The sequence below is a fragment of the Rattus norvegicus genome, chromosome 1 (genome assembly GCF_021556685.1).
Source record: "Rattus norvegicus strain SHRSP/BbbUtx chromosome 1, alternate assembly SHRSP_T2T, whole genome shotgun sequence".
Classification (NCBI taxonomy): domain Eukaryota; kingdom Metazoa; phylum Chordata; class Mammalia; order Rodentia; family Muridae; genus Rattus; species Rattus norvegicus.
This window is the reverse complement of record NC_141534.1, coordinates 65,827,686-65,849,507: the sequence shown is the minus strand read 5'-3', so window position 1 is coordinate 65,849,507 and position 21,822 is coordinate 65,827,686. Positions and strand designations below refer to the sequence as shown.

Genomic DNA, 21,822 nt, shown 5'->3' with positions numbered 1-21,822 from the left:
GTAGCACTGGCTCCATCCCAGGCACAGCTGGAGTGGGCAGCTGTAAGGTTGAGGACCTGCATTTAGGACACTGGGCCCCAGGAGCACCTTACCTGCAGGTCATCCTTTGTACCTCTGAATGTCACTCCTGGGTTCTCACTGCCTGGCACTTAACCATAGACACCACTGTAGAACTGTCTAAGGCCAGAAGGGCAAAAACATTGTTGTTATAAATTTCTACTATGTAAACGTCAAATGTTGAGCTTCTTGAACAGTATTCTGAAATGAACCTGGGAGAAACACAAGAAATATGGTCTGAAGTCTCTTCTGGAACTGCCACTCCAGCATATTCTTCCACAGGCAGTCACTCTCCTCTGCACTACCGCCCCCCTTGTTTTGCAGCTCATGGATCTCCTTGCTTAGCATATCCACAAGGTGCATTTGCTGTTGCTTCTCCAGCTTCTCCCTGGCATCTTGTTTCCATGGGTCTGGAGACAGACTCCCCAGAGGACAACTCCTCTTTACTGATAGTTATGAACTGCAGATCCCTGTGCTCAATAGTGGGGGGCTGCTGCGGGGACTACAACACCAGAATGACTGTTTCTTGGGGCCTCTGCAGTGTGGAAGGTTTTCCTGGTTTGGTCGGTGTGGTCAAAGAAGAGAAGGAAGCAGGTTCAGGGAATGAGAGTGCATCTGTCACCCATTCCTCTCCTGCTCCCTGTGCTTCCTCTCTGCTTCCTTGTCCAGGCAGGCCTTCTATATCTCAGACCACCGCTGCTGCTCCTCACTCTTTTTTGCTAGCCAGCATCCACCTGAACAGACTGGGATCCTGCCTTGTTTGCAGAAGGTGGTGGGAGGGGCAAATCCACTAAAATGCCGCCAAAATCTGGTGTAGTGGACCTGTGGTAGAGGAGGTGGTGGAGGGAGGTCTGTTCATATGGGCTGGGAGACAGTGACAGTGGTGGGCAGCACCTCTGCTGGGGTTTCCCAATGGCCAGGAACACTCTTAGTCAGAGTGGAAGCAGGGGTAACTGACTTGGAGGAAGGGTTCAGGTGCTCCTGTCTGGATGTCATAGATTCCAATGAGGAGCTCTGGATCCACATATTACTGTCACACTAGAGACCCTTGCCAGCCTCTACTCAGTGGAGCTCAAGTAGGTAAAACTCTTCCTGAAGTTCTTCCTTGGAAGAGGTAAGAGGCTGAGAAAAGAAAAGAGGAAGCTCTACTACTTCAGGGACTCACCAGAGATGTTAGCAAAATTTCATGCATGTTTCTTCCTCACAGAGGAGGTAACAAAAACTGGGGAATGGGTGAATAACCAGACCTGACACTGCTTTATGGCTCACCCGCCAAGTAGCCAGCTGTTCCTGTGTCTATGAAGGAATAAAAAGATTTTTCTATACACTGATGCATGCTGTTTGTGGCACTGTCACTCCTGCAATTTAGCTCCTAACCAGGTCTAGGTTGAGGGGTCTGTTCTTGTGAAATGTAAAGAAATAAACAATCAGATGCTTAAACCTGCATAAAAGGCGTACTTTTTCCTCAGGGATCTGTTTTACAGTCTTTTAAAAAGCATTCAATTGGGTTGAAACCCCGAAAGGAGCTTTGCCATTTCAGGAAAGGGCGATGGAGGGAAGATTTGTATGGTGGGTTACTGGGAAGACAGGAAGGGCTAATATTGGATTATAAAGGAAATAAATAAACGGTTTTCTAAAAAGCATGTATTTTAAATGCTGTGCTAAAAATGTAATGTTGACCCTATGCTTTCAATAAAAAACATTTCACATTTTCTTATTTACTCATTTACACAAATTCTCATTTTCCAGATTCATTAATTTAGTATTAGTTTACTTGAGTAGCGTAATAAAAATAAAACTTCAGTGAACAAAATTCAGGAATGATAGTTAATGTAATTTGTTGAGAACTGTATCAAAGAAGTCAGATATTTCACAAGTAAGAAAGTGTTCCAGCTCATCTCAGACCTCAGTGCAGAGGTCTCCAGTGGAGACAGATGTTAGCTGCTGTTCTAGTGGTATATGCACACTTCTCTCTAGGAATAGGAGGCTGATCTATTAGAAATAGTGTTAAAAACCCAAGTGTCACATTAAATGACAAGTAAAATAAACATAACAACGTTCCTTTAAATGCAGGAGCCATGTCATACCCATCATACACTGAGGGCAGGATGTTTAGCACTGAGCCAGAGACAAAGATGTACCAGAAGTCGGCTTCACGCACCCCTACAAGTCTCCTGTCGCCACAGACCAGGATAAGGACTTTCTCCAGGACCAGATGAGATCTGTGCTAGAGACATGAGAGTAAATACGTGAAGCCTTTTGGAGGTTCAAGCCTTTTGGAGGTTGGGGTCTCTATTCAGTATACTCCATCCTCACTACTTTGTTAGCAACTCTTTTAAGTGTAAAAATGATCTCCACTCCCTTGGAGACCTGACACTTTTTTGAAGACACATTTACAGTGCATTTTGATCTATAAGGTCAAGGGTTTTTCAAGTAAAATCCTAATTTTGGACTAATTTGAGACCTTTATGAAAACAACAATGATCAAAGTACAATGTGCCTCACTGGCTTCTGGGTTACAAGGTGACTTAAGAGAGTGCCTCCTCTTGTCACATTGGGGCTGAAAAGGTGATCTGCTCTGTTTTTCATCAGCCTGTCTTTACCAGGCAGTTTCCTTGGATCACTGTGCTCTGTCCAAGGCTTTTGAGGACTCTTTGGGGAGCCGTTTTGAGCTGAATTATTATAGAGCTCAAAACCTTTACTCTTCCACCTATCGATGCTGGACAATGCCATCGTCTGCTACACATGTGGCTGGAGCCATGGATCCCTCCATGTGTACTCATTAGTTGATAGTTTGCTACCTGGTAGTTCTGTTGGGTTGTGGTTGGTTGATATTGTTGTTCTTCCTGTGGGGTTGCAAACCCCTTCAGCACCTTCAGTCCTTTCTCTAACTCCTCCATTGGGGTCCCCCTATTCAGTGCAATGGTTACATGCAAGCATCCTTATTCCAGAGCACTGAGATGGGAATGGGTGGGTGGGAGCGGGAGCATCCACATAGAAGCAGAGGCAGGGGGTTGGGAGAGCATGGGAGGGGATAACGTTTGAAATGTGAATACATAAAATATCCAAGAAAAATAAAACTTACAAAAACTTCACTCTGTGCTCTGGGTTTACCTGAGCCATAATGATCTGAAACTGAAACCAAAGCCAATTCATTCATTCTCTCCCTCTCACTGGTTCTAAGACTTGAAGAGCTTCAAAGTATGCATCTAAAATTCTTATATTTAATAACTGCTCTTGGTACAATAGGGTGATCTTTATATACATTCTTTGACTAGCGTAAAAATGCAAAACCAACCAAGCAATCAGAAGAAACCATAGCCCAGGGTCTCACTATATATTTGAGGCTCAGACAGGGGCACCGGAAACTAACAGAAATCTGCCTCTTTCTGCATTCTTAGAGCTGGCATTAAATGCACATGCCACCACAAGTAGCTTTATATGAACATTTTCAAAAGCTTTTACATATATTGTGTCTAGAAAAACATTTCATTTAATTAGTAAGTATCTATGGGGGAAACAACTTATTTTTTCTCAACACCTGAATTGTAATTTGTAAATAACAAAGTAACCTTTTTTAGATTATTTTTTAAAAAGCACTCAACTTCTCTTCTCTCACCTGATAACACACATATTATTATCCATCAGAATGACAGCATCACATGGTGCTGTCACCTGGTGTCATTATCCACACCTGTTCACAGTTTAGTCTTCCTGTCTGCTCACCTGGGACTCATTCGTTACCCACGTCCCTCTTTGTGTTTGTAAATGGTGTTCTGCTTTAACATGCCAACACATGGTCTAGCCAGGATTGTTTCCTGTTCTACGCTTTAGTAAAGAGGATTCTAGGCTGTCAGATGCTGATACTGTTGTTGATACTCTAGCTACAAAGGTCAGGGCTAGGGTGTGCAGGTTCCACAGCTGAGTCAGGGTCAGAAGAGGGTTCACAATACTGCACCTAACAGACTGTGAATATATCTAGGAAACTGTACCATCCGATCTGATCTGAATCATGATCCAGAAGTATTTCTCAGCATCATGCACTCAGTCTCAACTAACTTCTTCCTTGAAGAGCTGAGCAAGAGCTGTGGTAGGAGCTACTACATGGGACTTTTAGGGCCTCTCTTTATAAAAATAATTTATGTGTATGAGTGTTTGCCCAGCATGTGTGCACATGAATGTTTGACTGGTGTCCAAAGAACTTAGAAGAAGGTTTCAAATCCCCTGAAATTAGGGGCAATTGTGAGCTAACACTGGTGTTGTAAAATACTGAACCATCTTTCTAGTCCCAGATTTTGATAACTTTTAGGAGGAGCCATATCTCAATACAGGATTACTATATGTTGGCTAACCTGGCTTGAGTCACTAGCTCTTACCTCTCTGCACCATGGAGGACAATGTCTGGGTAAGAAAGGTGGACAGGAAGTGAGAGAGGATGCCTTGATTTGCAACTTCCAGGGTAACCATGGAACTGGTACTAGTCATGAGTTCAGCTGCCTTAGGTAGAAAAGAAACAGCGGTCACTGTCACAGTAGAGTCTATGTTCAGAATACTTGTGCTTAGGTTCCTCAACCCGGTTGCTGTGTGGGAAATAAACTAGGCTTTCAGAAGATTATGTCCTGTCCACATCACTTATGATAATTAATTATAAAACAGGTAAATATATTCTATTCTATAACATTAACATTAAGATATTTAAACATTTTACAAGCTCTAAGTATATGTGTACATATTTATATAATTATTTAAGGAAATACTCTAAAGAATATACATTCTTATGAGTGAACACAAATGAGATTCATGTGCTCTAACAACTAGGATTATAGGGGAAGATGAGTAAACACAAAGAGCTTTTACATCACTTCTTTTTGAATTCAAATTTCAAAATAAAAAGCAAAATATCACTTCAATACAGTAAGACTAACCAATCAGCTTTAAAGTAACCAATTAGTCATACCTTTCCTGAGAAAGTCCAACCAGACTAAATCCATCCAAAATGACGAGTTGGTCATGGGCACCTAGTTGTCCAACCTGAGCCACCAGAAGGATGCAGGAGTAGGGAGAAAAGAAAAAAGGCAGCGTCAATGCACATCAGCATTCCTCACACCATACAGCCAGTACACAGCAGCATTCCTCACACCACACAGTCAGTGCACAGCAGCATTCCTCACACCCTTGCTGATTTCCCTCTAGGACTAAATAGGAATAGAAGTGAACACAACTTAGACACATTGTTCTCCTCATCTTCCAATGGCCTAGTGTCTCCCTATGATCATAAGGCTAGTCACAGAAGAAGCAGAAGTACCATTGGGCATGCCCATCTTTTCAGGACACTCCCGACAACACCCACAGTGAACAAAGCATACATACACTCCAGAAGTATCCTGTATCTTCACTCAACAATCAGCCACACTTAGAAGAGCTGTAGCAACGAGAAAACAGAGGACGACCTACTTTCCTGCTGTCTCTCAGCAGAGAGCAGGACATCCCCAGCTAGGGATTTCCCAGAGGCATTAAAGGAAGAACCAATTCCAATGGGGAAATTTACTGATGAAGTTGTGTTGCTGCTTTCCTTCAAGAATGAAACCTTACAAGGGGGTGGGGGAAGAGTTTTCTCCCAGAAATGAGGACCAAGGAGATTGTCCAGAGAACACGCAGATGGCAAAACCCAAGTGCCTTTGTACTTTGTCCTTCCCAGTTTGCTCTGTGCTCATTCTTCCTCTGGCTCTGTTTTCCAGTTCCCCATAATTCTTACCTTCTTATATCCTCTAAGTATTTTATGATTCTTCCCCCAACCCAAGCCTTCTCCCTCTTCTGGATTTCTTCTCTTCCCAGCAAGGACTCAATATGACTGCTGTGTAGCCCACACTAGAGCGTGGTGCAGCTGACTGCATCCATTCACCTGAAGTTTATCACACTCTAAAAACACCAGCTTCCACAAAGTGAGGTGGAAAGTGGTATGAGCTTATGAAGGCTTCCATAGGTTACTGGTCCTAGCACACACGGCATTTATCACAAGAGCTATAGAACAAATTCTTATGCTTTCAAAAGTAACATCACATTTCATTCAGCCTCAAATCTAATAACCAGCAATGACTTTGAAAAATTGAAATTACAGTTGCTGCAACAGTGCAGATCCTGTGAAGAGGTAGGTCCTGCGACAGTGGAGGCACTGAAATAGTGCCGGTTCTGTGACAGTGAAGGTCCTTTGAAAGTGTAGGCACTGAGATCGTGGCGGTCAATCTACCTACAGGGGAGCTGCTGCACAATTGAAGGTTCTGCTACAGTGGAGGTCCTGCAAAATTGGAATTGATGATACAGGGGTATTCCTGTCACTGTAGAGATCCTGTGGCAGTGAAGTTGAAGCATCATGGGAGATCTTGCTTCAGTTGATGTCCTGAAACACTGTAGTTGCTATGGGTGGTGCTACGACAGTGGAATTCCTGGGATAGTGGAGGTGATAGGACAGTGGGTGTCCTTAGACCGTTGTAGTGCTCCTACAGTGGAAGTCCTGTGACAGTGGAGGTCCCGCAATAGTAGTGTTGCTTGGACAGTCCAGTTCTTGGACAAAGGAGGTCCTGTAACACTGGAGATGCTGAGACTCTTGAGCTCCTGAACAGTAGAAGTGCTGTGATAGTTGAAGTGCTGAGACACTTGTGGTCCTGAAACAGTGGAGTTGACACACAGACAGTGGACTTCCTGAGGTAGTGGTGGTGCTTAAACAGTGGATGTCCTGTGACAGAGGAGTCCTGCAATAGAGGAAGAACAATATATGCTGGCTGATGACCCAGAGCTTCCAGAAAATAGACCACCAACCAATATATATCAGAGGATGGCATTATTTGAAACCAATGGGATGGAAGGCCCTTGGTCCTGTGGAGATGTGATGCTCGAACGTAGGAGGAGGCTGGGGTGGTGGGTTTCGAAAAGTTGGGTGAGTTTAGGAGCAGCATCATAGTGGCACAATGGAGGGAGGAGGGAGGAGATGTAGGAGTGGGCATTTGTGGATTGGCACCTAGAACGTGGGACATCATTTGAGATGTTAAAAACAGTGGAAATGATAAGGTTTACATTGTCTGACCCAAACCTAAGGGATACTACATGAGGAACACAAAAACCTACAGGTGCTCACCAACAATCAGATAAAATTTGGCCTTTGGCGGTATACTCCAAAGAAACTATTCCAAGATCACTGTTTTTTGTTTTTTCAAACAAAGTTTAAAACTCTTAAGTGTACTCTCAAATCTGCCCTAATTCGCATAAATTGGTCAAAACTGTTGGCTTTGTAAATACTTCTATCTTGTCCCAATAGTCACATGCTGGTCATCCCAACAACATGATACTTGTCAAGGTGGGAGACAATCAACATGGGATCCTTGTTCCAACTGGGCCATGCAGACCCTGAGCTCACCTTCAGTTTCTCATACACACCCACCCACCCACACACACACACACACACACACACACACACACAGAGAGAGAGAGAGAGAGAGAGAGAGAGAGAGAGAGAGAAGAGAGTGCTTATCATCTACTTTCTAAGGCATATTGTGTGCTCTTTGCGTTGAGCACAGAGACTTGCACATGTAAACCAGTCTTGTACACCTAGGAACATTTTCTGTTCCGTATTTTCTCTTTTCTATCCAGTTTTTAGGATATCTTTAAAAGCAAGTAGGGCATTGTCCTACCATGAAATCTTGGACGTAAAGGTACATTTTAATACAAAGCTTACATGTCACTTACAGATGACTCTAGTAGGAAGTACATTAAGTTCAGAACCATTCAATCAGAAACCCTTAATGTATATACCCCATTCTAACTGCCTTCACTTAACCTCATGTTTGGACCACTGTTCCTAGCTGGAGATTCCTGTTTATCTCCCAGAATAAAAGGGAGTCTCCGTGCTCAAGTGGAACAGCAGATTCAAGGTGAGACTGTTGGGTGACATTACAGTGAACATCAGGGACTGTCCCACGGAGGGAGGACGTGGCCCTTTCTTTCCTCCTGGGGAAGCAGTATCTACATTGTCCTGAGCAGGGAAGGATCCTCTCATTCTAGCAGATATTCTGGATGACACAAGGAATGTGAATAGATTATGAGATCACTTTTCCACATTTCTTTCTGAGTCAGAGACCCTTGAGACCCTTGGCTCAGGAGTAACAGTTCCAGATAGCAAGGTGAGGTCAGTGTGGGCCCTGTGTTGACCTATGAATAGTTATTTATGTTAATCACCAAATCTTTAAAACTTACAGCATGTGAGAGAAAAGTCTCCCAGGAGTCTCAGCTAAAACTAATCAGTGAGTTTTTAAGAAAAAGAACAAGTAGGAAATTTAAATCCATGTGATTGCTACAAATAAAGCAAGACACTGTCACTAGATCACCTTTGTGTAAGGGCCCTGACGACATACACAACTTAAGATGTGAAGTGCTCAGCTAGCATGCTTCGTGGTATGAACCCAAGACACAGTTTCTCTGTGTCTCATCACCTCTGAAGCATGGTCCACAAACAATGGCAACAAACCTTCTCTTCCTCAGAGTTCAAAGTTACCTTTACTGTTAGTGATAGTTTCCACAGTTAACTAACCTCTACTGGATAGACAGGTTTGACTAACCTTCTCTGAGCTTCTCCAAACCATGTACATGGTACATCCCTCTGCACATGAGGCCTGTTCCTCTCAGGCCTGCTGTTCTCCTTCCCAGATTAGAAACTGGATACCTTTCAAGCCTACATTCTTAAGTCATCTATCAACTTTGGGTACATGATAAGCACAACATGACATTGGGTGCCAAATAACACTTTCATACCTGACAATGAATATGGTCCAGGGGTACCAAACATGGAAACTGGTCAGGTAAGGTCAGGTAACCCCCATACTATCTCCATGTGGAGATGAAGATTGACACACCTTCCCAAGCAGACTTTCTCAGCTGTCTCAGCCCACACAGCAGTCCTTTGCTGAGCTTCCTTACTCCCAGTGACTGATGAGAGTACATGAGAAGATGCCTGATTTCTGGAAAGCCCTGGGCCCCATGACCCACAGTAGCAGCAGCTTCTGATCACAGGTGATTTCAGGAACTGAAAATGCCTAATGTTCCTGCGTTGATTTGAATATGCTCAGCCCAGGGAGTGGGACTATTTGCAGATGAGCCCTCATTGGATAGGTGTAGCCTTGATTGAGGAAGTGTGTCACTGTAGATGTGACCCTTATGTTCCTTGTTATAGCTGCATGAAAATCAGTTTTCTAGTAGCAGCCTTGAGATGATGATGTAGAACACCCATCTCCTCCTGTACCATATCTGCCTAGATGCTGCCATGCTCCCACCTTGATGATAATGAACCAAACTGCTGAACTTGTAAGCCAAACCCAAAGCAGTGTTCTTCTTATAAGATTTGCATTGGTCATGGTGTCTGTCAATAGCAGGAAAACACTAAGTAAGTCACTTTCTACCACAGATTACGAGGTTAATTGAGTGATGTCTTCACCCGAGGAGACATGGCCTCTTATTAAGGTTCTAATCTCCTAAGTAATTGCAGGCTCTCTTCTGGCCTAGGCATTGGCTATAATATTAATCTTCCCAGTGTCTTTTTCTCTGTAAACTATACATTTTGCATTTCTATTTGCCCCATTTGCTCTTTTTCATTGAAGTCCTATAACCTCAGTATAACAGAGGCCATACTGGGCTCTCTTCAAATTTTCATCGAAGAAATTTGTTTATTACTTTTTAATTTAGCCTCAGGTAGGTTTTTACGATGTGGGCTGAAGGAAGCCACATTTTTGTAAAAGCATCATACAGATTATCCCAGACCAGTTACAAGTGTTATTGCCTTCTGAATCCCCTTGTCCTGGGCTTCCACATTCTGGATAGGTCTTGGCACTCCTGACTCCCAAGCTCCTGCCAGTATACCCCATTAAACTCTTCTTAGAGCACTGGGCCACTTCTAGTTCAAAGTTCTGAATTCTTGCATATTTTCCAAAACAAGTAACAAGCACAAAGTGGCATGGTCAGGTATCACAGAGCAAGAGTCCGCTCTATTACATCCCCTTCTGCATTAGTTACCTTTGTATTTCTGTGACAGAAATGCCATGAGCACAGCAAACTATAAAACATGTAGGCGATTAGTGATCCTATTTCACAGACCACCTGTTACCATAGGTTAAGTTCTATGACTACAGGGCAGAGTGGAAGGAGCAGGAAGCAGAGGACTCACATCTGGAATCACAATTACAAAGCAGACAGTGCACAGGGAGTGGTGCAGAGCACTAAAACCTCAAAGCCCAGCCCCACTGGCATTCTTTCTCCAGCAAGGGCACACCTCCTGAGTCTTCCCAAAGAGAGTCACCAACTGGGAAAGGAGTACTCAAATGCCGGAGACAGTGGAGGATAGCTCATGCAAAATGTCATGGTGATTCAGGAATTTGAATAAGTAACAGAGAGACCCTTCACCCTGGGTCAATGTGTGTTGCTGCAAAGCCAGCAAGCTGCTCTCCCTCCTCTTGAACATAAGATGTGGATTATGTAAAAATGTAAACAAGCATCTCCATGGAAAATCAACAGCCCTGTTAATCTGGTAATACTTATAGGATAAGTCCAGAGGTGCTGGATACTGAAATCACAAAAGAAGCCAACACAAACTCAAACCGTTTAGTCTATAGGAATAAAAATACCACAGAAGCCAAAATGGGTAACGATATGGAGCAAACGCTCACTCACTCAGCAGATAAAATTACACCTAGCCCTTACTCACAGACCTATTTCATAAACAGTGTACATTCTGCTGGTACCTACTCAACACAATCCTAAATGCTGCAATCAAACCAAATGGTTTCTTACTTTGTTGAGTATGACTTAAAAACACTAAAGTACTCTGAAGGAGGTTAATGGAAACTTCTCAGGGCCTGGGGAGGTTGGCTAAGGGAGTACAGAATAAGAAAGCAACACAACCCAATTTCCCCACCAGCAAGCAGAAACCGGCCTGATATCAGTTGCCAATTCCTGAGGGTTTAAGAGAAGCCTACAGACTGGAAGGACTGAGGTAGGTGAGATTAAAGTACAGTTACACTGAATGCTCACTTGAGGAATGGGAAGGGTAGCAACTGGAAAGTGCTCTGTGTGTGTGTGTGTGTGTGTGTGTGTGTGTGTGTGTGTGTGTTCCATGCATGTGTTTCTGTGTGAGTGTGGTTGGGTTGTTGCTGTTGTGTGCTTAATTTGAGACAGAGTGTTACCACAAACTGAAGCTGTCCTAAAACTCACCCTGTACACAAGGGTGGTTTGGACAGTAAAGAGACCTTCTCTCTCATGAAAGGGGGATTAATGATGTGTAGCACAAGCTATGTGTGAATGTAAATTTCAAAATCTGAAGATTTTATAAATCTCCTTTGGCTTGCTTTAACAATGCTGGTGATTATAGCAATACATGGTACACTGAGGACAGAACAGAATATATAGTGTGAGCTTTTGAGATGGTTCAGAGGTGAAAGGAATAGCTGATGATCTGAGTTTAGTTCCAGAGGCACTGTTAATAATCAAACACAAATGTAGCCGACTTTTATCCTGTGTAAAAATCAGTCAGGGCATCCAGTCATCTAAAGTCTGGAAGCTGGGGAAGGGAACATGGAAAATGAATATCCTAGTAAGAGCACCATTGGAAGGGGAAGCCCTGGGTCCTGCTAAGACTGAACCCCCAGTGAACTAGATTGTTGGGAGGAGGGCGACAAGGGGGGGAGGATGGGGAGGAGGGAAGGGGATGTTTGCACGGAAACTGGGAAAGGGAATACTGGAAATGTATATAAAAAATACTCAAGTTAATATATATATATATATATATATATATATATATATATATATATATATATACACACACACACACACACACAAACACACACATTGAGGTCAACCCTAGATAGGGCATAGAGCAATCCACACATCATGGGATTCAACGGGGCGTTTTATGAAAGAGCTATTTCCCAGGAGCACACCTGTGTGTCAAGGCCTCCCTTCCAGCTTGGCCTTTGGAATCTCCAGTGCTAAACACTGTCTCTTCCTTTGCAGAAGTGAAACATAATAAAAATTCACACTTCACAGTACAGTGAATAGCAGTAATCGCGAAAGGTGTAAATAGAACCGATGAGTACCAGAGTATGTGGATTGATGTTATATGAAATGTGTTTGGGTGCCGTGCAGTATCCTCTTCCATGTACCTACATACTGAGCAACGACCCTGTACAATTTCTCTCTAGACAGAACCATCTGGAATTCACTCACTGAGGGACTTATGCCCTGGAGTGGCAGCTACAGGTAGGACTTGTGCAACCATGTCACGAAGCGAAGAGACAGAGATGCATGGATTAAATGGAGAGAAGCAGATTGGAATGGTGGAGAGGCTAACCTGCCAACAACTCCAAACCCCCAGTAGGATGACAATGGAGAACAGCGAGCAGTTTCCCAGCCAGCCTCACTCTCCATAGCCAGACTTCTTCCAGTCCTTCCATTTTCCCAAGGAAAGAAAAGTTCAAAAAGCAGGGACAGGGAAAGAAAAACTGCTCTACTCCCAGGAGCCAAGGGCAAACCCCCTGGCACCTCCCTATCTGAGCCCATAAGCAGAGACAGCCCAGTCCTGGGATCATCTCTAGAGGCTCAGGGACCCAGGCAGATGAGCCCTTGAATCACAAAGGGTTCCTCTACAGCATTCTATGGGTGTCAGTCCTGAGTCCCTGAGCCTGAGGTGCTCTGCACAGCTATTCAGAGAAGCCTTCTCCTGATCTCTGTACAAAGATCTCTGTGTTGGATGTCAGAGGAGAGTGTCCACCCAGCATGGGTTGGGGCTCTGGCCCTCTAATCTGTTGGTCCATGTTAACTTCTCCACAGAGAAAGCTTATGAGCTTTGCTGATGCATCCATTAGGCGTTTGGGGGAGTCAAACTCAAGTCTCTGCCTAGTCCTGCAGCTTTGTCTCAGGTGTTTGATGATAACCTAGAGCCTTTCTGAGGACTTATGAGAACAGTGTCCTCTTGATGGGTCAGTTTAGAAACAGCTTTGTCTTTAAAAGAAGAAAACTATACCATCAGTTTGAGGCTAATTCTTCAGAATTCAAAGATAACGTGACACCCTGAGTGTAGACATGAGGACTTTAAAGCAGGATGCAGAGTAAACATTCAAAACAGAGAACTATGGACAGCTAAACATCTTACAGGGTTTTATTTCTAACAGCCTAAAGTCTTTCCATAGCCCATAGAAGCCACGGTCTCAGAGTCCTTCCCAACCATGTCTTGACAGGTCCTATTGTGACCTCATGAGGAGCGATTGTGAGGCGGCCCAGCAAACACATATTAAGCTGTTGCCAGGCCTGGAATTCTTTGAGTGCTTTGAGAGGAGGTGTGGAGTGGAGCCCTCTGCGACTTGGTTGTATCTAGTGAGCTGTGTGTGGTTGTATCGAATTTTACTGTACTGTGTATATGTGTATGTATCAGTGTGTGTAAGAGAGTGTGTGTTGACAGATTGGCCTGTGTGTGAGTGCGTGTACACTTTTGCCTGTGTGTTTGTCAGTATATGTAGGAGTGTGTGAGTTTACAGGTTTGTATGTGTGTATGTGTTTGTATGTGTGTATGTCTTCTTGTGCGTATGTGTATCCCTGTGTGTATGTGTGTATGTGTCTGACGTGTGTTTTTCCAGGTTTGCTTGTGTGTAAGTATGCGTGTTTTGTGTGAATCTGGGTGTTTGTAAGAGTTTGTGTGAGTATAAGTTCACTTCTGTGTATTTCTGTGTGTGTGCCTGTGTGTGTGCCTGTGCCTGTGTGAGTGCCCGTGTGTGTGTGTGTGTGCGTGTGTGTGTGTGTGTGTGTGTCTGTGTGTGCACGTGCCCATCCCCTTTTGCCCCTTGTATCTATATTACCTGCACCTCAGTGCAAGAGAGTGTAGAGGCCAGAAGTCACCCCGGCTGCTGTTCCTGAGGTAGGTTCTCAACCTTATTTTCAAGACAGGCTCTCTCACTGGCCTGCAGCTGCCCAAGTATCTGGGCTGGCTGACCAGTCGCTCCCAGGCATTTGGTATGCCAACCCCATAATATCAGTTTAAAGGCCTATGTAGATGGCTGGCTGCCTATTTCTTGATTGATTGATTGATTTTTGGATGACTTCAAGAGAAAGAATTAGGTCACATATTGCCACGCCACTGGCTATTTCCTTATTGGGGTTTTGTTTTTTGTTTTATTTATTTATTTATTTATTATGGATTGCTGGTTTCATTTTTTGGTGGTTTTTATGTTCTCACATGCTATATTACTGCTTTGATTATTTACGGTTCTGCAGTCGGATGATTAACTCTATCTCCATTTTCAATGTCCTGCGGTTTTATCCTTTTACATTATTCCTGTTTCTCTATTTATTGAGTACAAGCAATCATTGGCTTAGACTTGATACAAATTTGCCCTTTGTGACACTTTGACTCTTTGGCCTTTGTTTAAGGTTTACTATTCACTGATATTTAACTGCCTTATTCCTTGTGGTTGGTTAATTTTAATTTTCAGTATTTTGCTCTGGAGAGTTGTGGATTTTTGTGGATCACTAGGTCCTGAAATTCAATGGAGTTTTCTCTTAAGTGTTGGCTTTTTATATTTGTTTGTTTTGTCTTATACTCAGTCTTTCTCCTCTCATTTCTTTCATCTGTTTTTTTTTTCTTCAATGAACATCTATTCATAGTATTGACCATCTTTGGCCGCCCAATCCTATTGTAGTATGACGATTTTTATTTTCATCATTGCATTTAGTATGTGTGTGCTCTTGGCTTTCTCTTTTGGGGTTGGTTATTTGGGTGGCTTTTACTTATGACTCTTCATATTTTCCCCTTAACTTTTTCATAATTTTGCTCTATTTTTCTAGTCTAGTTTTTACTTTGTCTTTGTTTGTTTTTTTTCTTTTTCTTTTGTTTGTTTCTTTTAGGTACCACAAGTGTAATTTTAGCTCCTATATTGCTCCATCTTTTTCATTATTTGATTCCATTTTTGTTATTTTTAGGTAGCATTAGTACTGATAAAATGCCTACAGAGACTGAGGAGGAGTTACCAACCCCTACACCCGAGCCCAGTATCTCTGAGGAGGGCAACTTCCATTCCCAATACCAAGTATTGGGGACAATTGGGCAAGGGGGCAACGCCAAAGTCCTCCTGGCCCACCACCGGCTCACAGGAACCCCGGTGGCTGTCAAAGTTCTGCGAAAGGACAAGCAGTGGTTCCAGCCAGCCATGATGGAAGCAAACATAATGAGAAAGATCAACCACCCCAACATAGTGTCTCTCATACAAGTTATTGAAAAGGAAACGAGAATATACCTCATAATGGAGCTGGTGGAAGGCCAAGAACTCTACCAGTACATCAGAGAGTCAGGGCACATAGAGGAGGATGAGGCCCGGCAAATATTTGAACAGATATTGTCAGCAGTGAGCTACTGCCATGGAAAGGGGATTGTTCACCGAGACCTCAAACTGGACAATATAATGATTGATAAAAACAAAAAGGTCAAAGTCATCGACTTTGGGCTTAGCACCCAATTTCAACCTGGAAAAATGCTAAACCACCACTGCGGCACGTACTCTTTTGGTTCCCCTGAACTCCTCCTTGGCCATCGGTATGACGGGCCGAAGAATGATATGTGGATTATAGGAGTGGTCTTGTACTGTATGGTAGTGGGAAAGCTCCCATTTGATTCAGTGATCATCCAAGAACTGCAGAGACAAGTAGTGGCAGGGGTATATCCTGCTCCCTGTGGGGTTTCAAAAGAACTGGAGGACCTCCTTAGTAAATTACTGAGGGTAAATCCCAACTTTAGACCAACAGCAAGAAAGGCGATGAAACACCCTTGGTTCAAAGAACACTGGAACGGATTGATAGGTCCCTATGAAGAAATGCTTCCCCTCACACCAGACCCGGCCATTTTGGATGCCATGAAAAGCATTGGATTCCAAGCCTCTGTAGTAAAACACTCTTTAAAACAAAGAAAATATAATGAGGAAATGGCAACTTATTTCTTTCTACAAAAGCAGGCTCTCCAGGGGGATGGCTGCACAGCCCAGGCACAGCAAGTGAGTCCCGTTGTAGCCCCATTTCCTAGCCTTGATCCTGCTGCTGCTTTTAGATTAGAACCAAAGAGGAGTGGAAGCCTGCCAGTCCTTGGCACCTTGCGGGTGTCATCCTCCCATGGTCACGTATCTCACTATGGCCAGAATGCTCATCCAAAAGGAGGCAAAAGATCCACTGTGGCTGGTCGTCTCAGGCCTCTACCGATGACACCTACACAGGACCACTATCACAAATGTGCCGTGAGTGTCCCATGCATTCAAACAACAAGCATCTTCACTGAGAAGAGTAGCAATAAGGAAATCAAAGAAGACAACCCACTCTCCCACAGAGCCCCATTAGAGGATAAGCCCATCCCCAGCAGGGTCCGGCACAGAGGTTTTAAGGGGTGGACCAGGAATATAGCAAATGCCCTGATAAAGCTGTGTTGCTGCATGCCAAGGAGAAAGAAACCTCGCCTGGGGCAGAACAGAATCTCCCCCCAGAAATGAGCCACAGGGAGAGTCCAGAGAACAAGCAGCAGGCATAGCCCAGGTACCTTTGTGCTTTGTCCTTTTCAGTTTGCTCTATGCTGGTCCTTCCTCTGTCTCTGGTTTCCATTTTCCCCACAATTCTTACCTTGTATCTGCTCTAAGTTCTTTATGAGGTTTCCCCAACACCAAGCCTTCTCCCTCTTCTTGATTTCTCCTCTTCCCAGCAGGGACCCAATAGGATTGATGAGTTCCACACTCTACAGAGTTTTCTAGTTGGCCCATCCCTTCAGATGGACTCCAGCTCCCCCTTAGGCCAATAGCTCCCACAAGGTGAGGACAAGAGGTTCATGGGCTCATGGACTCCTCCAGGGGCTACTGATCTTTTCACATGTGGTCATCAATCACAAGTGCTGCAGAACAGAGTCTTATGTTTTCAAATATAACATCCCATTCCATTAAGCCTCAAAACTAATTAACAAGGTTTTTCATTGAATAAGTATCAACAACCTAATTTGTGGGTTATAGTTGATGGTCAGAATCCTGCATGCATGCATATTGTTTTGCATACTGGTTTTTTTTGTTCCTAAGACCTAGTGATCTATTGAATTTTATAGGTAGTAGTTCTAAATGGTTTCTTTCAAAGACCTCAACTGAGAAGTAGAAAAAAGAAGTTATAATATAGTAAGGCAAATCAAAGCCCCAAATGGTAAGCTAAGAATTCTACCTCACTGTCTTTTTTGCTTGGAATAAATTGTCTTGTCTCTTTCACAGTGTCATCTGGAAATTCTTTCATGTCCTCAGTATAAACAGTAGGTGATTTCAGACACATGGCAATGGAAAAGACAACAGCAGAAACTACAGCAGCAACAGGAGTAGCAACAATAGCAGAAGCAGCATTAGGCACAGCAGCAGCAGGAGGAGGAGAACGAGGAGGGTAGGAGGAGGAGGAGGAAGAGGAAGAGAGGAGGAGAAAGAAGAGGAGGAGGAGGAAGAGAAGGAAGAGGAGGAGGAGAAAGAGGAGGATGAACAGCAGGGGGAAGATTTTGATTCCCTGTCCCCGTGAGAATTGCTGATGACTACTTCTGGACACAGATATCATGCTGAGAACTGTTTATCAAAATGATTTAACAGAATATTAATTTTCATAGAAGACATGTCAATGTTCCTGAGGGCATGCAGCCCTGGAAAAGAGAGCCAGATGGCTGAGGCAAGCAGTGTGGAATGTTCTTACTGAGGAAGACCTTCTCAAAGCTGATGATGTAATAGGCATGAAGGAGCATTTCATGGGAGTCACGGTCCCATGCCCCTGTGTCAGGGCACACAGAGCTCCTAGCCTTGCATCCTGCGTGAGAGGGGACCTGGAATATTCCCTGATCCCCACAGGGTCCTGGATTGCTTGGTTCCCCCTCAATCATGGTCCTCCCTGTGCCCCATGGGGTCCGCAGCTTCTACGGGCTGAATTTATATCAGTGATTAACTGGAGCTGGACCACAACCACACCACAGGCAAGCCCTGGGCACTGAGGACATTAAGAGCAGCAGACAACATCTCCTCCGCTGCTTCTGACTCTGCTCCACAAGCCTATGTAGATGTTCCTGAGGTAGGTTCATCAGAGACATCCTATGCCATGGCATGGAGGCTCCCAAGAACTTCTACGATCAATATGAGCCACACAAGAGCCCACAGTCCATCCTGGGAGAACATTAAAGTATCTGGAATTATCAGGGACCCTAAGGTAGGTTCGTCAGGATATGGAGCTGATGTATGGTGGGATGCTTGGAGGATACAGCCTAAGGCAACGTAGAGGAAAGTGTGTTATGAGAGCTAAGACAGAGCAACCACACAGTCTGAGAACAAGTTTGCTTAAGTGAAATTTGGCCGTCCTTGAACTCTCTGTTCTTCCAGGGTAGGATGGCCTATGGGGCCCAGGACAGAGCGACCATGCCAGAATTACAATGGTCTGTAATAGAGATGGAGAAGGTGTCAGGATGGGACTTGGGCAGTGGATGGAGCTCTATGACTGCAAAGCCTGCCTAGGCTCCAAAAACCCAGAGCTGGCTGCTGCAGGAAGTCCTAGATCACAACTCTGCAGTTCCTCTTCCCAGGTCTTGCTTTTAACTACTGGACCCAACACAAAGCCTCCCTTGCAGGCTTACCAGAGCATGAAAATGAAATGGCCACCTCCTGTAACAAGAAACACTTCTAGAAGAGGAAGGAGACATCAATACATTCACAAAATCTTCAACTCGAAATCTGTCTTGCCAATAAGTGTGCAGGGATAAAGGTAAAGCAGATATTGAGGGACCAACCAATCAATGACTGACACAAAGTGAGATCTGTCTCATGTGACAGACACAACCTCTGACGCTATTTATGATATTCTTTCTGATTTACTTGCAGACAGAAAAGTAGCACACCTGTCTCCAGAGGCTTCACTCAGCAGCTGAAAGCCACAGCCAATCCTCAGATGGAGCTTGGGAAGTCTTGTGGAAGAGTGGGGGGAGAGTGACAAGGAAACTGGTTGGGTTAAAACACTACAAGAAGTCCCCTACCGTCAGATACCTTGGACCATGGAGTATGCTAGAGCCTGTGCAACCAACTCCAGAGCCGGGTTAGCTATCTGCCGTTGGTCTCCATGTGGGTCATCTGACAAGTAGATCCAGGACTGTCTCAGTCTGTGTTGCCTGCCATTGGATCTGTTCCCCATACCCGGACTGCCTGATTGTAAATCTGTGGGGCAGAATGTGCTCGGGCCACCTGGGACTAGATGTCCCAGGGTGGTGTGGTACCCAGGGTGTCTCCCCTTGTCCAAAGAGAAGGGAGAGCATTATGGTAGAAAGGATTTGTAAGGTGGGACTGGGAAGGGAAGAGGGAGAGTGACTGGGATCAGGATGTAACCTGAATAAAGAAGAAATTATTGGAAGTAAAAAAGTTAGCCTGGAAAATGGAAAGATTGATAAGTGGCTAAGAGCACTGAATGCTCTTCCAGAGGTCCTGCGTTCAAATCCCAGCAAACACATGGAGGCTCACAAATGTCTCTAATGACATCTGATGCCCTCTCTCGTCTTTCTAAATACAGCTACCCTGTACGTATGTATAACGAATGATTGAATGAATGAATGAATGAATGAATAAATAAATAAATAAATAAATAAATTTTACCCTGTCTTAGTTATCAGGCAATGAATAAAATGTCGAGATTATGTTCAAACCCATGTCATGGATTGCCTGGATCTTTTAGATCTTCAGGAAACATCTCAAGGAAGAACAAGAGAGGCTGGAGAAGAATGGGGAAAGGTTTGATCCCTGAAGTTCCTCAGTGTCCACTAGCACAGCACTTGTCCTTGGGAGATGACATCTTTCACTCTTCCTGACTGTTGCACCAATCAGAATTACAAGCTCTGTGGATGAACCTGTAAAAGAGGACAGTTGCTCTTGGGCCAATATGGAGGTTCCTGACCTCTCAGCAAGCTCACTGCTGACTTTTGAGGTCTCTGGAGGGTGAGCAAAATGAAGACACACAGAGTAGCCTCAGGTTGAGTCAGCCAGGCCCAGGGGGCTCAGTGGTGTCTCTCAGATTCCCAGGCCCTCCCTGAGATTGAACACACTACACAGTGTAAGAGGATTAGGGGATAACCAGGAAATGCAGTTGCTCAGGTGTCTGGCTCTGTAGGAGGGAAGTAAATCACAGTGGGAAGCTTCAGGACAGTCAGGTGACCTGAGCCCTCCACAGAGTCTAAGTCCAGACTCACAGACATTCATCTGTCCACAAGTCTCCTAAACACAGGCCTTGACTGACCTGCAGTCCCGAGTATGTTATTATACAGTGTCGCTTAGAGAGAGGACATACTTTCCAATTAGGCCTTTTCTGTGTCACACTGAGACTGGGTTTATGGTACAGCTGATGCAGATGGGGACTGGCCACAAGTGGCAGTCTATCGCAGATCATGAAATAAATAAATAAATAAATAAATAAATAAATAAATAAATAAATAAATACCCACTTATCTCACTGCCTGCAATCCTCATTGTCACCACAAGGGAGCGCTGCTTTGACCTTCTCAGAAAGAAAAGCTGACTTCCCTCAGGGAAATGGATGGATGGATGGATGGATGGATAGATAGACAGAGAAGTGATTTGACTTAATCAGTTTCTTCCAGTCCTACTTTTCTGAGCTAAACACCTCGGACATGTCTGCTGCAATTGCTTGTTCTTCATTTCTGCTTTCTTCGGCTGTTCATTCAAGGCAGCCCCCCTTAGAATCTGCTCATCTCAATAAAGGCACATCTGTGGAATGTATAGCTTCTCAGTTAGGAGCTGAGGCATTCTTGGAAGGACTTCCCAAAATCCCCTCTGGGGCAGTTGCCAGTGTTCTCTACTTCAGACAGCAGCTGCATGAAGCAAACACACACCCGTCTGAACATTCCAGCTTGGGTGCACGTCACAGTGCACCTGCCCCAGGGTCCCTGCCAGTTGCACATGCCACAGGGCCACTACTACAAGATCCCTTCCCCAGGACTCCTGCCCCATTGCATCTCCCCCAGGATCCCTGCTCTGTTGTAACTGAACCTGGGTCCCTGCCCTGTTGTTCCTGGCTCACGTTTCCTACTCAGTTTTACCTGCCCCAACGACCCTGTCCCACTGCACCAGCCTCAGGGATCCTGTCCCATTGTGCCCACCATGCTGCACCTTCCTGAGAGTACCTACTAACTGTCCCGAGGTGGCATTTTTCAAAATCTAATTCAAAGATCTTGCCAGTCAGAACCCATTGTCTTTGGTAACACCAAGTAGATATTAGCAGGGCTTCCTCACCTACACTTAATCAATCCCTTCTCTCAGTTGTCCATGTGGAAGCAAAGAAACTAGCAGCAGAACATGGAGTAGTCACCCAGGATATCAGCACCCCTAGAATTCTCATGAGATGGGCTGCTGTGACTGTGACACAGGGGTGGCAGGCAGGCTTTGACACTGAACAAGCCCAGAGTGCTGACCCTGCTCACATGTGTGCCAGCACCGTAGCCTAACTCTAGATGTCCTAAACTCTGAGAGGAGGAAGGAGATCTTCCTACATAGAAGCTGTGCTCTGAATCTGTGCTGGCCAAGGTCAAGCCAGAGTGTTTGAACATGCCAGTTCCAGCCCCTGAGGGTTCTCTGCCTGCCTGGTGTTTTGTTGTGCTTTACGTCTGGCACGGTGAAGATGTGGTCCATACTAGGAATATCTTTGAAG

At 44.4% G+C, this 21,822-nt stretch overlaps 1 pseudogene across 1 annotated transcript; it reads left to right on the top strand.

Annotated features, from left to right (window-relative positions):
• Positions 1 to 13,410: 13,410 nt before the first annotated feature.
• On the top strand, positions 13,411 to 19,520 carry LOC148007173 (sperm motility kinase Y pseudogene; annotated as a pseudogene). The gene is made up of 3 exons (XR_015654601.1): positions 13,411 to 14,002; positions 15,064 to 16,656; positions 17,367 to 19,520. The product of XR_015654601.1 is annotated as a sperm motility kinase Y pseudogene (transcript).
• The last annotated feature ends 2,302 nt before the right edge of the window (positions 19,521 to 21,822 follow it).